Source organism: Macrobrachium nipponense, chromosome 19 (assembly GCF_015104395.2).
Source record: "Macrobrachium nipponense isolate FS-2020 chromosome 19, ASM1510439v2, whole genome shotgun sequence".
In the NCBI taxonomy this organism is placed as follows: Eukaryota; Metazoa; Arthropoda; class Malacostraca; order Decapoda; family Palaemonidae; genus Macrobrachium; species Macrobrachium nipponense.
In genome coordinates this window covers 45124988-45141492 of record NC_061088.1, presented here as the reverse complement: position 1 = coordinate 45141492, position 16505 = coordinate 45124988, and the positions used below count along the sequence as shown (strand labels likewise).

Genomic DNA, 16505 nt, shown 5'->3' with positions numbered 1-16505 from the left:
ATCCTTTTGGCAGAGGAGTATAATTGACCCATCTTATTTGCATTCTCCAGGATTCAGTGACACCTATTTGCTGATTTTTCTGTTGAGCCTATATAAAAATTATTCATGAGAATACTCACTCATTTGTGGGTTTTTCTGTGGGATGTAACTATAGAATTATTCGCGGGTCCCCACTATTCGTGGCTGTGAATTATTTTCATGTTACTGTATAATATGTGACATTAGATATTATAATAATGTTATTAAATCATACAGGTACTTATTAATGATGAATGTTGATTATAGATGATGATGATATTAGTTGTGCAGTCTGATGAATGACAATAAAGATAGACTGCACAGTAAAGTAGAGGAGTTACATCTCTTCTGAGGGTGTGTCTCTTCACCTTCTTCAGGAGGTGCCTAGTCAATGATTTCGGGAGGCTGCATAATATGGAGGTACTTGCACTTGATCACGAAGGTATTATGATAAGGCTTCACTAATTCACTAACAATATTAATAAAATTTGTGGGTCTTTCTTCATTCTTATCCCATGCCTTGACCATTGTCTGTATTTGTTTGACTTCCCTGATCAAATTATACAGACCACGAAATTCCTCAAAGTCCTGGTCCGTTGGTGGGACAGTAATAAAGAGGGCGGCGAGTTCTTCTCCAAGAATGACCTCCCCAAGTATTTTACCTTGTTCATACTCGTTCTCAATACAGGCGACTGCCCTTTCAGTCACGTGGTAATGGCCTGCTTCTTCTCCATGACTTTTGCCCCCTTTCAGCATAACAGTCACATGTATTTTTTCCTCATCTGTCATTAACTCTAAGGGGCTTTGATGCTTAGGCTCTTTGCCAGAAGCCTAAGGAGAAGCAGAACATTTAGAGGACATCTTAAAAAATATTCTTAGTCTGTAGTATACAGGCAGTCCCCAGTTATTGGGGGGTTTTCATTCTTCGGGGATAAGCGAAAACTGCCATTTAACTGAAACTGGATGATTCATGTTGCCGCTTTTCGGTTAATGGTGCCATAACTCTATTATCGGCACATTATGACGCCAATAACTGAAACTTGGCCCATTATGGCGCCATAAATTACTGATTTTATGGCTCTTGTCCTAAATCACCATTAACTGAGTCCGCGGATAACCAGGGACTACCTGTATACCATACTGTACATGCAAAACATGCAAAAACAATAGAACATTGAACTGCATTAAGTCAATAGGGCATAAATAGTACATTGATATCCTGCACATACAAAACATTTTATGAAATGTTTTGTTTTAAGATTATTTCTAAATATTATAGTATGTACATACATGAGGTGTTGTAGGATGATAATATACAGTATGTATGCAGAGCATATCTAAAATATGTAACGACAACAGGAATAGCATGGTACGTGTGTTTTCATCTGTGTTATGCAGTATTTTCATGTGTATGTATTAAGTATATTGTCATGACTAAATACATTTTTTATGATGAAAAAAGACATTAATTTTCAAATATTATAGTTCTCTAAAAAAGTTAATGTAAACGCAGCAAAATTTCAAAAACATTTGTTTTTCTTAAAAAATGCTTCACCCAAGCCAACTTTTTGCAGATAACCAAATCTTATGATGCTGTAATGCCCTCTGAGAGCAGAACCCAGACAAAATGATACTCAACACGCTATTGGCTGTTGTCTGCAAAGCAGCCAATCCAGGAGCTGCATTCATTTTCCTTGTCGCTCATTGGCTGCAGACTTGGTGTTGATTGGTTGAAACCCGAGTCCCATCTCGCAAAAATGGAATTGTGGGTATCGCTCATCTCTCCTTCATCAGCCTCACTGGATAGAAAGTTACTGATATACGTGGGCGCAATCATGAAGCTGCATTTTACGTATTGGCAAATATCTGTGTGAATCATGCCGAAAATGACTCCTATAAAGCACTCTGTTTCTTCTGTTGCTTCTGGCAAAGAGCCTAAAAGAAAAAGGCCATCATGAAGCTCAAGAGAAGGTGAAAGTTCTCGATATGTTGAAGGAGGGCAACAGTTTCAATGTGGTTGGCCACCATTTTAATGTGAATGAGAGCACAGTGAGATACATTAACAAAAACGAAAGTGAGATCAGAAAAAGTGTAAGCAGACCTACTTTGGTACAGCTAAGTAGTGTGGAGAGTGCGAGATAAAGCAATCATATGGATGGAATCTGCACTCGTGTACTGGATCAAGGACTGCCATAAGAAGAACACGCCCCTTGGCTCCAACATCATATGCAAAAAAGCATGGCAGCTTCACCAACAGCTATCAACTGCTACGGAAGGTGGCAACAAAGAGGAAGGTGGTGATCTACAGGCACAGGAAGGCAATGAAGGGAATTAGAATTCTTGGGCTTTAATGAAGCTGTGCGTGAAGAAGAGGAAGAGCCCCAACTGGGACCATCATAAGCTTCCCAAGGATTTCAGGCGGTTCCAAAAGCTGTTCCACTTAAAGTCTGTTTCCCTAGATAAGGAAGCAGCATCAAATGATAAAGAGGCGGAAGGGAAATATCCCGAGACCTTCAAGAATATTCTTCAGGAGAAAGGATACTGTCTAGAACAGGTGTTCAATTTGGACGAGACTGGCCTGTTCTGGAACGATGCCTTCCCAGACTTACGTAATAAAGGATGAAGCAAAAGTCTGCAGATTCAAGGCACAGAAGGACAGGGTTACCCTCCTAATGTGTGGGAATGCGGTGGCTTTATGTTCAAACCAGGCCTCATTTACAATGCTGCAAACCCCAGGTCACTCAAGAATAAGAACAAGGCATTGCTGCCCATCTTCTAGATGCATAATCCCAAGGCCTGGATCACTAAAGTCCTTATGGAGTACTGGTTCCATCAGAGGTTCATTCCTCAAGTTAAGCAATACCTCATACATGGGCAACTTGGACATGGAGTTCAAGGTGTTGCTAATCATGGACAATGCTAGTGGCTACCCTCTTGATCTTTATTACAAGGGAGTCTAGCTGAAGTTCTTCCCTCCCAACACCATCTCTCTCCTCCAGCCTATGAACTAGGGCATAATCTTAATCTGTGCCTTCAAGGCACTCTAGACCAGGAACTCCCTCCAGCACCTTGTTGGTGCTATGGACCATGACAGTGAATTTACACTGAAAGAGTACATATTGGCATAAATTCACGATTGCCTTATGTCTCTGTCATCAACCGGTCACTGAAGGACATGAAGACAGAGACCCTGAATGTATGCTGAAGTAAGTTGTGGCCAGATTGTATCCATAATTGTACAGGCTTCTCTCCTGAGGGAATCCAGCATTCATCCATTTATAAGGCTGTCCAGTTGGCGAGAATTCGTGGTGGTGTAGGCTTTGATGATATCACCGAGGATGAAGTCATTACCCTCATTGATTTCCACTCAACCCCCTGACAGACCAGGATTTGGAAGGCCTGATGAAGCCTACCAGCGAGGAAGAAAACACTCCAGGTTCTGGAGGAGGAGGGCCTGACTTTTGAACGCCTGTCCCAAATTAGGAGAATAATCAACGATGCTCAGAAGTTTGTTTCACCATGGGATCCTTACATGGAATGCTCCTTAAAGTTTTCAAATATCCTTGATTTGGCATTGGAGCCCTATAATCAAGCCCACACCACCATGAAGAAGCAACGACAGCAGCTGCCAATCACCGTGTTCATCATATGCTCGAAGAAGAACCCTCCAAAGCCTCCCCTGAAGTAGTGCTTCCCAAATCACCTGAAGTAGTGCCTCTTGAATCGCCTGAAGAAGTGCCTCCCAAATTGCCTGAGTCAGTGCCTCTCAAAACGCCTCCTGAAGGGGAAGAAGCCCCCTCAGAGGAGATGTAACTCCTCTGCTTAGTTGTGCAGTCTATTTTCATCGTCATTCATCTGACTGCATAGCTAATTTAATCATCATCATCTTTAATCAACATTCATCACTGGTGAGTACCCTATTTACCTATGTCGTACTAGTGATCCATCAGCTCTAGGGAGGAGCTCGTGTGCATAAAATGTACTCTCAGTTACTCATGGAATTTTGAAGTAGACTACTTCCCTTAACAGAAAATCTTGGGTAACCTGCCAATAAGTGAGAAAATGGCCCCTATTTGTGGCTTTGCAGCTGATTTTCCGAAGTCGATAAGTAAGTGTAGAATACATACAAAGGCTTATAACTGCACTATTTTTCATTGTAAAAAGACAAATTTTCCCCTCAAGTTATTTGTTTTGATGAGCTCTTTCACAATATATAGGGTTTGTTTTGATTGGGTCAGTAACAAGGTCATTGAAGGTCAAAAGGTCACAAAAATCAGGGTAAAGTGAAAATCTGATATATGGCTCAACTAATCCCTTTGATGCTTATGAAACTGATATTTTATCCCACATAAGGTTCAAATTCATTAATATAGATACAAATCAAGATTTCCATATCAGTGAACTATTGATTATGGTCATAAATTAATAACGACAAAATGGAATTGGGTCGCGCTCCAATTTGCGGCCTGTTTAGTCATTCTTGAGTATACAAAATCAAAGAAACTTAAGACACATATTTTATCACAAATAGCTAGAACACTCCTTAACATGTTTTGGAATACATATTCTTTCATTTGATATACCATTTATTGCATTTAGGACAAAGTGTATGTGTTTACATAGGTCACATGGTGTACGTCAATGCTAGCTGAATATGTGAAAATATTTGAACCATATCCTTATAATAATACACATTTGATATGATACACACACACACACACACATAATGGGAGTTTAAGTAGCTTTTGTAATAAGAATTAATACGAACAAACTATGAATTTTCTATTTATAATAGGATACTTAAATTAAGGAGTTATTTAATAGTTACTTTTTGTTATCTCTAAATGCATTCTGATATTGTGAACTTGAATTTTCCATCTCCATTCTACTATGACTAGTGCAAAATGTACAGCACGATATTCCTGAATTGAGGCACAAACATCTACCTGTTCCACACTTCAAACATGTGCTGTAGACTGCAAGTTCTTCAGGAATAGGATTGCTGCCCTTGTTTGGAACCAAAAGCTCATCATCAGTTTCAAAACCAAACTGCCTCTCATCAAGGGATTCATGTGATCTGAGAAGAGATACCGTATATACTCGAGTAACGTGCGATCTCGCATATCATGCGACCCCAAAATTTTCACCAATAAACAGTGGTTTTGTCATGTATCTCATGTATCATGCGAGTTCCTTTTCCGAGGTCAGTTCATAAGGTTGGTGGTTTAGCGTGCTAATGGCCGCGTCGTTCAGATGTGTGCTGCTGCTAGTGAAGTTACAGTAATTTTCTTACTAATCTCGAGAATTGAATAGAAGATCTCAAGATTAAAAAATAATACCCAGATAATAAAATAATTGTAAAAATAACACGCCTTGGAGTCCTAAATCATTCTCTCTCTCTCTCTCTCTCTCTCTCTCTCTCTCTCTCTCTCTCTCTCTCTCTCTCTCTCTCTCTCTCTCAGAAATAAATACTGTAATTTGAGTCTTTCACCAACGGGTATCAGTAAATGTGTAGACATTGTGTGCGTGTTTAAAAAAGTGTAGTACACACACATTCCGATGTTTCGGTTTTTGGAATTTTTCAATTTCGGAAATGTGAGATCAGATGCATAATCAAACAAACATCACTACTGCAGAAAAAAAAATTTCCCTTTATGTTTTTCATTATTGTTATTTATTAATTACTGTTTATTTAAATAAATATTAATATAATACTGTTACATGAATGTGAGATAATTAAGATCACCTATAATAAAATAGTGGGACAATTCATATCATATGTTCACTAATAGCTATTATTTTCAAAACAAACATTCCGTAAAACACAAAAAATATATGTACATAACAATCAAAATCTAATGTTTTGCAGTTCAACTTGTGAATTTCAACAATAAGTATGACTATATAATATATTTCACCATATCGATCTTGCAGTTGAAGAGTCGTAAAATTTTGAGGATGGTCCGGGAAAAGGATTTGTACTTTGTGATTACTTATCGCTACAACACCATGCGGTATTTTCATACCACTATATTGATGACGCATCGCTACGACACTCTGGTATTTTTCATACCACTATACATTAAAGTTAAAATGATCATATTATATTATTGTTTTCACGAAGAAATAATTATATAAAGAAAATTATCGAGTAATTTTTGCCGTCAGCAGTCAGAAAATCACGAACATGGTAACGTTCAAACCTAGTGTCATCCACGGCATATGTCTATAAATAGAACAGAAGCAGAGGGCAGTCATTGGATAACAGGTCTCCATGGCTACCAACCAGCCAATCAGGTGTTAGTTGTACTACTCTGTGAATTTCTTAGAATGAACGTTTACACGTAACACACGGGAAGCTAACGATGATGTGTGTGCTTTGCATACAGTACGTAGTTTTTGTTTTTATTAGTGTATTTTACTGATTACATGAATACTCTCTCTCTCTCTCTCTAAGGAAAGATACCTTCAATTCAATTTATCAGTATCTTCCTGATAGACAGAGTAAATATTTAGGACTCCAAAGCTTGGCATATGTCAATTATTTTATTATCTTGGGATTTTTGGTTAATCTTGGGATTTTCCATGGTCAACTCTTGGGATTAGAAAGAAAAATGCGATTATTTGAGTAGCGCACACCCAAATGAATAGGGGTAAGCCTAGCACGCCAAACAATAGTATTTACAAAATGAGCGGAGCTCTCTGGCTGGGCTGTTTTGGTCCATCCACGTGTTTGATTGCATATCTGCCAAATTTATAACAACAACAGAGATAAAACCATTTCTCCCATTACAGATATCAAATATTATCTTTTCCGTTGCGCAGAATTCTAAATAAATTACGTAGGTTCACGATCGATAAAGTTTTTTTATGCAATAACAAGAAACGGAGTCAGATATTCTATCAACAGGGCATCTCATTTTGGTGCTGTTGCGAATATTTCAACCAGTTCCACGTGCGTTTAAATCCATACTGACTGTACAGTCTGGAAGCATTTCTCCCTTCTACACATATCTTGATTTCTTAATATCGTAGGTATAGAATAAATTGGTGAGCAAGGAAATATGAAATAAAGCATAACAGTAAGTTTGACGAGTGAGAAAATAAACAATCGTATACAGACAGACTCTCTCTCTCTCTCTCTCTCTCTCTCTCTGAGAAAATAATAGATAGGAAACAATGACTGAATATTGCTTGAATGCGATATGGCAAAGTTTTGGCCTGACTGAAGAGTGGAGTGACTTTGACACCGACTTACAAGTTATTCCTGGTCATCTCACAGCCATAGATAGACATCAACTTCACAGCCGAGAAAGGGCAATCGTATACGAAATAAATAGGTATGGAAAATGTGAAATGCGGGCCTATGTTGTCCCATAAAAAAAGCTCTCGCTCGGACAGCTGTAAGATTTAGGGGAGAGAGAGAGAGGGAGAGAGGAGAGAGGAGGAGAGGAGAGCGAGAGAGAGAGATAGAGCGAGAGAGAGCATAGGAAGGAGATTAAAGTACCTGGGAAGGAAAAACCCTTATAATCTTATAATTATAGCCTCGGGGTTTGTCTCAAGGACATTCAAAGGTCTGTCACACACGGGCAGTTGTTGTTTTTGTAAAATTAGCATAAGGGCAGATCTTTAAAAGCCACGCCAGAGAGCTCGCCACGGTGACAAGACTATACCTTCCATATGAATTGACGATGTCCTATACGAAGATGCAGGAGATGAGGATGAAATGATCAAAGATCTGGAAGATGACGAATATGATGACTGCCTTGATGGCACACGGAGAGCGACTTTGGAGGATTTTAGTTCATTAATTTTATGCAATTTTTTTTACTTTAATAAATTTTCACTTACCTGCATATCCTAAAAGGAAAATAATAGTTCAAGTAACAAATGTTTCTTTTACTGAGTAAAACAAAAAGTAAAAAATCCTTCGGTGTTGTGCCTTAACTGATTTGGAAATTATAGATGGTTAGTCTAGAACATTTAAACATGTTGTATAAACCAAAATAATGCAAATGGCGCACGATCGCTCTTTTGTATTTTAAAATACAATAGTAATATGAGAATGCATACAATATTATTGGATATAGTGAAGTACAAGTAAAACATAACTTTTTAAAAGATCTACTTTTTTCCTCCGGTAGTAACTATCGCGATCTGCCGATTTGGGAAAGCATAGACGGTACGCTAATTTTATACCGCGTGTATGATGCGACCCCTTTATAATTAGCTTCAAAATTAGGTTTCAAAAGTCGCATAATATGCGAGTATATACGGTACTATCTTGTGTGTGACAAAATAGGCTCTCTTGTATGTACTCTAACAGAATGACTTGTTGGTGGTAAGTCCTCCAAACATGACCGCTTTGAATGATGATATTTATGGTTTTGAAGCTGGTCCATGGGCTTGTGTTGTTCCTTTCTTTAGAACTTGAGTTAGGGAGACTTCTGCATTATCAGTCACCGAATCAAGATGATGTCTTCCCACATCAAAGTCCCTTAAGTACACCTCTGGACTGGATAACAGAACCACATGCTTTGTTCCTATTTTGCTGGTAATTCGCACCCAGTTAGAGTGTGAACAACTGGCCAAACTTGGCACAAACTGCATCCAATTTTCTTCGCTAGGATGTGACTAGGAATATATTTAGTTCCTGACTCCAACCTTTAGCCTCAATTCTGCAAGACCTTCTCTATTAAGTTCTCTCCAGTAGTAGACCAGCAAAATGAGCACATCTTTGTCACTTGATAAAACTACAATATATTTTTTCCCTCCCCTAACAGCATGGATTACATGCAAAATAATTCTCATGTCAGCTACTTCCACATTTGTATGGAGTTCTGGCACCCTTATTTGTTCCAACTTTTTGAACCAACATGGAAAGTTAATGCTGTCAGGCCCAAAAATATGGCTAACTATAATTTCTGCTGAAGGAGAAGTCCGGTTAACTGTAAATGCCTCTCTATGAATTAGAGCTTCTAGCTTTATTTCGTTTGTACTAGATGGCCAAAACCTGTCCATGTCACGGGGGAGAGGAGTTTCTATGAAGTTCTATGGCAGATTTCTTTTCTTTCCTTCGTTGCTCTGAGTCTTTCAAAGATCTGTATAAGTATGATTCAAATATTAAGTCAGTTCTTGAGGACTCCTTTGTTATGAAACCTACATATTCCAGAAATGAAGTACATAAGTCATGGAAGTTTTTGCAACCTGAAGTTTGTAGTTTATGGGTATTTGCCATAACATCAACTGTATAGCATGATTCCTGTGAATCATGAAGAATTGGTGTTTTAGGGTCATCGGCACTGAGATAGGCTTCAAGCTCATGGACTATTTCACTTTTTACTGGTTTTTTCATGAGCCCTTCATTGTCAAAAAGCGGAGACTTAGCACTCACATCATACTGAAGAAGTACATCCATTGTCCAGCCACGTTCCTTAGCAATTTCCAGTGTTCATTTCATGTAAGCATCTTCCATCTTATCAACTTTTGTTTTTCCTTTTTGTTGGACTGACTCTTTATCTGTGCGAATTGTAGAAAATGTTTTTAGCTTATTCCGATGAATTGCATCCTAAAGTCGAACAGTCTTTTCAATGTACCTTTCTATGCGATATTTTTGATATGCATCATTGCTAATTTTCTTTATATTCAATAGTTGAATCCTAATATCTTCTGACATAACTTCATTAGTCATTAAATTGTTCGGTCTTTTCTCTTTTGGAGGAGTTGAATAGGGATTCTTGTGCTTCTCAATGACATTTAGGATAGCTTGAACATTTGCCTCCTCAAATTTTGTTCCTGCCCTGCTGAATGCTTTATTAACATGTAATTCATAGGATGAACGACCCACGCCTGGTAGCTCTCTGTGAAAGTTTGTGATGGCGAGCATCTCAACGTATGTCAACTCCCATTTGGCCACAAAGTTCTTTTTTCTTGAACTGCCAATTATTCCTGATGCACTTTTTTGTGCCCTGGTGATGGTTTGTTCCAATGCTAAATCTGCTCCCACAGCATTAAAACAACCATTAGTATGTTTTATGGCAAATCTACCTTCCATACATGCTGTATGCACTTCAGGTGCTGTTTCAGGTAATCGCTTCAGATCCTCTAAATAAAGGGAGCACCATCTAATATAGTTGGTGGAATCAAATGTAGAAATATGGGCAGCAAGTCTTGGATAGCTTGAATCTGGAGGGTCCAATTTCCTTCACAATCACTATGAATTAGATTCTCAAGACGAGACATAGGTTGTAGAAGTGTTCTAAAACTTGGAAGTTTCACTTTGCATGACACATCTTTCAACCCCTCTGTCACTGACATCAGGTCATGGTTTGGCTTTGTCAATCAGTTGGCACCCTTTCTCGTCATCATCTGACTGATGGAATCCTTCAGAGACCTCCTGAAGAAGTCTGTAAACAAGAATGTCTACTGAGATAACAACATACAAGAGAGATTCCACCAAGCACAGGAGGCCATATGCAAGGTGGCCAAGGATGGGCTGGTATAATATAACAAGACCGTGTACACCAGTTGTAGGCAGCTAAAGTGGCAGCAAATGACTGGCTCTCACAGAAGGTACAGGAGTTAGCCAGCCTACATCAGTTCTACTCAGTTAGGGACAGGTTATCTATGGTAGAAGACCTGATAGTCTACACTTACGACCAAGGATGCCCACGTCTGCTCATTCTTGTGGAACTTCACCTTCAAGTCATTACAGGCCTTCACGCAGGCCATCGGGGGGTGGACCCCATTCTCCGCAGGCCCAGGCAATCAGTTTACTGGCCAGGCATGGAAGGTGACCTGTGGAGCCACAGGGATGGATGTATATCTTGGGGTATACATGCTCTATCACAACCTGCTGAACCATTAGTGCTCACACAACCCCCAGAATACCCATTCCAGTCAATTGTGGTGGACATGCTACAATTGGAGGGCCATATGTACATGGCCTATGCAGACAGGCTCACCAGGTGGCAGGAAGTCGCACACTTTCCACATGGTACAACCTCATCAAGAATTATATCAGTGTTGAGGACGGACTTCACAAGATGGGGAGCACCAAAGCTAATCTCAACAGATGGAGGCACAAACCTCATTAGCAAAGAAACCACATCGTTCTTCGGAAAATGGTGGGTTTCAGTACGCCTTTCATCAGCCCATTACCCCCAGTCCATCAGTCAAGACTATCAAGAGGATCATCAGGTCTAATATAGGCTAAGGAGGCAGCCTCAATTGCAGCAAGGCATCTCTGGCAATACTTCAGTACCTCGGCACAGCTTGCTATCAGTAGGCAGCTCAGAGATGGAATTTGAACGCCCAGACAGCATTACAAGGTGGAGAGACACTGGGATGAGGTAATTCTGCAGAGGGAACTACAAATGGCAGAGTCCCAAGACGAGACCCAACCACTTGCTGGGACCAGGGAGCTTCTACCCCTTGTTGTAGGCTGCAGGGTAAGAGTGCAGGAACCTGTAACCAAAATGTGGGACCGATCTGGGTTGGCAGTGGAGTCCAAGGGCCACGACAGTATCTCATTAGGCTAGATGGAAGCGGTCGAGTGTCACTCAGAAACAGGAAGCGCCTGAAAGTGCTAAAATGGCAGCCCCCAACGTCGTCAGCCATTTCCCCACGCCCGGACTTCGTCCAAAAAGGCAGACAGTGCAACCCTCATGGATGGGCGAGTATATCATGGGTGATTTTGAGTGTTAACCCATGCTCATACTTGTGCCACACTGTAAAATTATAGTTTATTGTCCCTCATGCTTGTCTTGTCTTCTGTTTTTGATAAGCCAAACTAGCTACAATAAATTTTTGCTGACATATTTTTATGCATACTCATATTGCTGCCATGCATATCCCTGTATGTTGCGATACCTGTGCATTAACCATTACTTTTTCCGCATAGGGATTTTTTTTTTTACATAATTTCTGTGTATATGTGTATTTATTAGGGTTGTTGCCTCGTATAATAAGGCGCCCTATGAGGTAATGTTAGACTTGTGATAATCTTACGCTAAGTCGGTTGGTATTGCACTTCCATATTCATTGGAGTGTCTTGGGGTTTGTAGATCACTTACGAAGTCGGTATTATCTTCTTTGGTTATGACGACGATGTGTTAAACTCATGATGATTCAGCAATGATGTGAGGTTCTAGTAGAAACCACGAAGTACAAAAAATATTTATATTATCTGAGATTACATGGTGAAGATCAAGTAGGATTGTACAGGTCTTCTTATGACGATATCTTGATCGCTTCTGCCAATGATGATGGCTAATTCTATTCTGTCTACCGTCTCGGTTACAAGTCATAAAGGAAGCAGACAGTAGCTCGAACATATGAACATACATACCAAATGAGACACATTACTAATCACGTAGGCCATTTGAATTATAGGTCGCGGTAGTTGTCTCAAGCAGGGAGCTTTGACTAATGTTTCAAAACAAATGAATGAACACAGGTGACGGCACGTCATCTTAGCCTACATACTTTATCGTCTCTGGTCTGATCACATTCCTGCAAGCAATCTGGTTGACCTCTTTAGTTTTAGTCTTTTATATATATGGAATAACATTCCATATTTTTATTATGTAATCACTTACATAAAAGCTCGGTCAGCTACCAAAACCAACCACTGAATATTACTCAAGCTTGACTTGCATTTGACTTATAGGAGTGTGATATAGACACTATGTGAATATATATAGATACCTATATAGAAAATACTTATAAGTAAAAAAAAATTCATGGTGTACACAAATACAGATTCAAGTAATAAGATATAAAACATAATATGCATATGATAGTATTCGTAAATAATAGTGATCACGTGATATATACTGATACAGTTTTTCACTTCATCTCATTAAGATACATATGCTACAGAAAATACTAATGTACTCTGATAACATGATAAAAATCTTATTTTAACTGATAAAAATTTCATATATGAATTGATAAAATTATTAATGTTTATGCTGATTGATTCGTTGATTTTTATGCTAACTGTTATATGTCTGCAGTTATTGGTAAGATAAAAGGTAACAGATTGATTATAGGCTACCTGATTTATTTATACATATGTATATGGATTCATATAATTATGATTAATATATGTGCACTTTAAATAGATTCCTAGTGTGTACACGCAAAGATATATTTCGATTCTGTTATTTATGATCATTTATATAATAGATTCCTAGTGCGTACACACAAAGTTATATTTCGACTCTGTTATTTATGATCATTTATATATAGGATACATGATACTTCATATATAGGATACATGACCGAGGTTATACTACTACACATTTAACTAGCGTTCGAACAACTTTTCGTCCATTACACAGTTCCAGACAACCACCTATAGCCAAATGAAATGGCCAATTCCAAATGGTTAAAACAAGGGGAAAATTTGCCTGGGCGGGGTCCAACGTTCTATTTTGCGCTCATACTTGTTCTTTGCATCCTAAGCCACACGAATACGTTCGCGATGAATAAAATCATCCCCAGCACGAGTCCTTCGCCAGCAACGTAGAGTTGAATATCCTTCTGGTCGTAATTGTCGGAAGTATGTCCCTTTCATAGTCGATTTCTGACAGCCGCCGGAGCGTTCCGCATTAAAACGAGATTAACGACGGGATACGGGTGTCGGTCGAAGAAGTCCATGAGATAAGCTTACTCACTTATGATGGTGCTTATTTCTTTCACATTGTAGGCGGTTGTTACTTGACTGCCGTCGTCCGCAGCGACGAACGATTTTTTGAAGTTGCGATGTGAAACTCTCGTACTGCAGGATACTGTAACCAGGTTCCATTAATCAGCCTGCAAGTAAAATTATATTTGTCACAAGGGCAAAATAAATTCAGACGACAGCCAAATACAGGGAGGGAGAGAGCCATTAAGACCAGACTTAACCCACATGAATTCGCTGATATTTTATGGAATTCAAAAGAGTCAGCTGTACAAACTTTTTTATCCATGGCATTAATAATGAGTGAACCTATCCAGGTCTATGATGACTGTAAAAATATCCATAATTATAAAAATAGACAGATATCAATACGAATCCCAAAGAAAATTTGATATTACTGGTAGTAAGTTACTAGACAAAGAAGTGGAAAACGGAGCTATTTGTAAGATTGCCAGGCCAACATAAGAGTCAAAGAGAATATTAATCATGATTCTGTATTTCTCTATGCTAACTGAAATTAAGGTGTGACAAAATCCGATCCTATGTGCCCCTAACAAAAGTTTCATATTCAATTTTCTCGCGTGCATCCTCTGAGGTTAATTTTTAAACTTTATTAATAGGCAGGCGATGCAACGAAAGAACCCACTATGTAACTAATTTCTATGTAAACTTTGGGTTTTCCAAGAAAATGTGACATTTTCCCATGAATGTGATTTACTTGAATTGTCATAGACTAATGTTGCAAGTAAATATTTCATATCCATGACTTGATACTTCTAAATGTCCGTTTACCAATGTCATAAGCTGAATTATTGACTCTAATTGTCTATGAGGTTCAGAAAAAATAATTCATTTTGTTGTTATAGAAATTCTATTTGCTTATTTTGTTTATTAATTTTAAAATGATTGCGATTCCTTAACCAAGTTTGCATTGCAATGCGGATAAGAATAGGTTATGGCTATGTAAGTCATCATGACCTATGAACCACATGTGAAGTTCATGAGCTAAGCATTCCTCTCTCCAGTCAACCTGCTTTGCAAGCACGAGACGACACACACAGATGAAGCCTATGCAAGCAGATTATTGAGGTTAAAAGGAACAATGTTGAATCGGCAAACGCGACAGGCATCTTCTAGACTGATGACGTCGTCACCAGCTTAAGAGTTACGTTACTTGCTGTAAAAGATACGACTTTAGTATTTTCAAATGATATTTTTTTGTTTTAATTCTCCACCCACATGAGAAGAATGTCTGAAAAAAAAAAACAGTACCAAATTTGAACAATATATTAGTTTCATGTTGGAAATCTGCATGATTGTAAATAAATGTAATTATGTTAAATTAGATATTCCTTATTCAAACTAATGAAAAAGGTTTCCATACAGTTTCTATATATATTATTTGCCCTGTAAGATCCATATAGGATTATTCCATAGATATACATTTTCACTTCTAGACTTCCTGACTTTAAAATCTCTTTTATTTTATTTTATTTTGTTTATTTATTTATTTTTTTTCCATTGACTACGAATATAAATCACCGGGACAGACAATATGTCAGTAGGTTTTGATATGTGTTTGAACTTTTAGCTTATTTTTCATTACTAAAGCGTTAAGTTAGAGTTCAAATCTTTACGCATATATATTTGGATATTTAATTAACCTATGGTTACGTTTTTGCTTATTGATTTTATCGTGATTCCTTTTTTGTTATAATTTGTAACCCTTCTGACTTCTTACGGAGTGTATTATATCGACTCCACTTGTATCCATATTTATTTTATTTTTTATATTTATTTATTTATATATATTTTTTATATTTATTTGATAAATTAATGGGTTGGCTTGAATATGTGGAAAAGTGTTCTAGCGGCGTACCGTATTAGGCTACTTGCGGTATCATTTCTACAGATACAAGATATGAATGATAAAGGTATTTAAAACCGCGAGAACCGCTATAATCCAGTTCGGATTCAATATCACGAATGTAACTCGTAAGACATTGACACTTTTTTATTCATCCGTTATTCTACCAAACCGATTGACTCTGGGTGATAAAATATATTATTGGTTTTCTTAATGGAAAGGAATTCACACAACGAGTTAAGGAGATTATTGATTTACACCACCCGAGTCAGATTATCATGTGTTGAATTCCATGTTTACTGATTTAGCACTCATAAATATTCTTAGCGCACTCAATTTCAGTGTTTGTTTGTTTTGTGCTATTAATTCTATATAATGTGTCAAGGCGACTATTAACACTAATAGGTGTTTATTTCCCCTGACACGTGTTACAATCAGTTATGTGCCTTTTATATCTGTAAGCATTGTAGGCCAGTAAAACAGGGATTTGGCTTTCTGTGACATAATAGGGAACCCTGGATGATGGAATGCAACCAGTTTAGGACGATTGGTATGAAAGAGATTATTACTAATACCTGGTCGTTAGTCATCTGCTGTGTTCTTTGGGTTTTCCTCGTCACGGACCTACATATAATATTACATTTGATTACATTATTCTGATACACATACTTTAAATATACTTTTGCTTTAGGGTTTCTGCTCGAAGTGTTTATTGTTTTGCTTAGCCGCTGACCCTGTTTCCGTTCGAAGTGTTTATTGTTTTGCTTATTGCTGCTGACCCTGTTACCGTTCGAAGTGTTTATTGTTTTGCTTATTGCTGTTGACTCTTGCTTTGTTCAGTTTGTAACAGTTCGGCGCTCCAACCCAGATATTCAATGCTCGCGATCTCTTGGGTTAATGAATTTTCTTGTTTAGATACGGTTTTAACAA

At 38.1% G+C, this 16505-nt stretch overlaps 1 protein-coding gene across 2 annotated transcripts in view; it reads left to right on the top strand.

Annotated features, from left to right (window-relative positions):
* Nucleotides 1-16505, top strand: part of LOC135216783 (enoyl-CoA hydratase EchA19-like) — a 346923-nt gene that overhangs the window by 141197 nt on the left and 189221 nt on the right. The gene's annotated exons all lie outside the window — the stretch shown is intronic.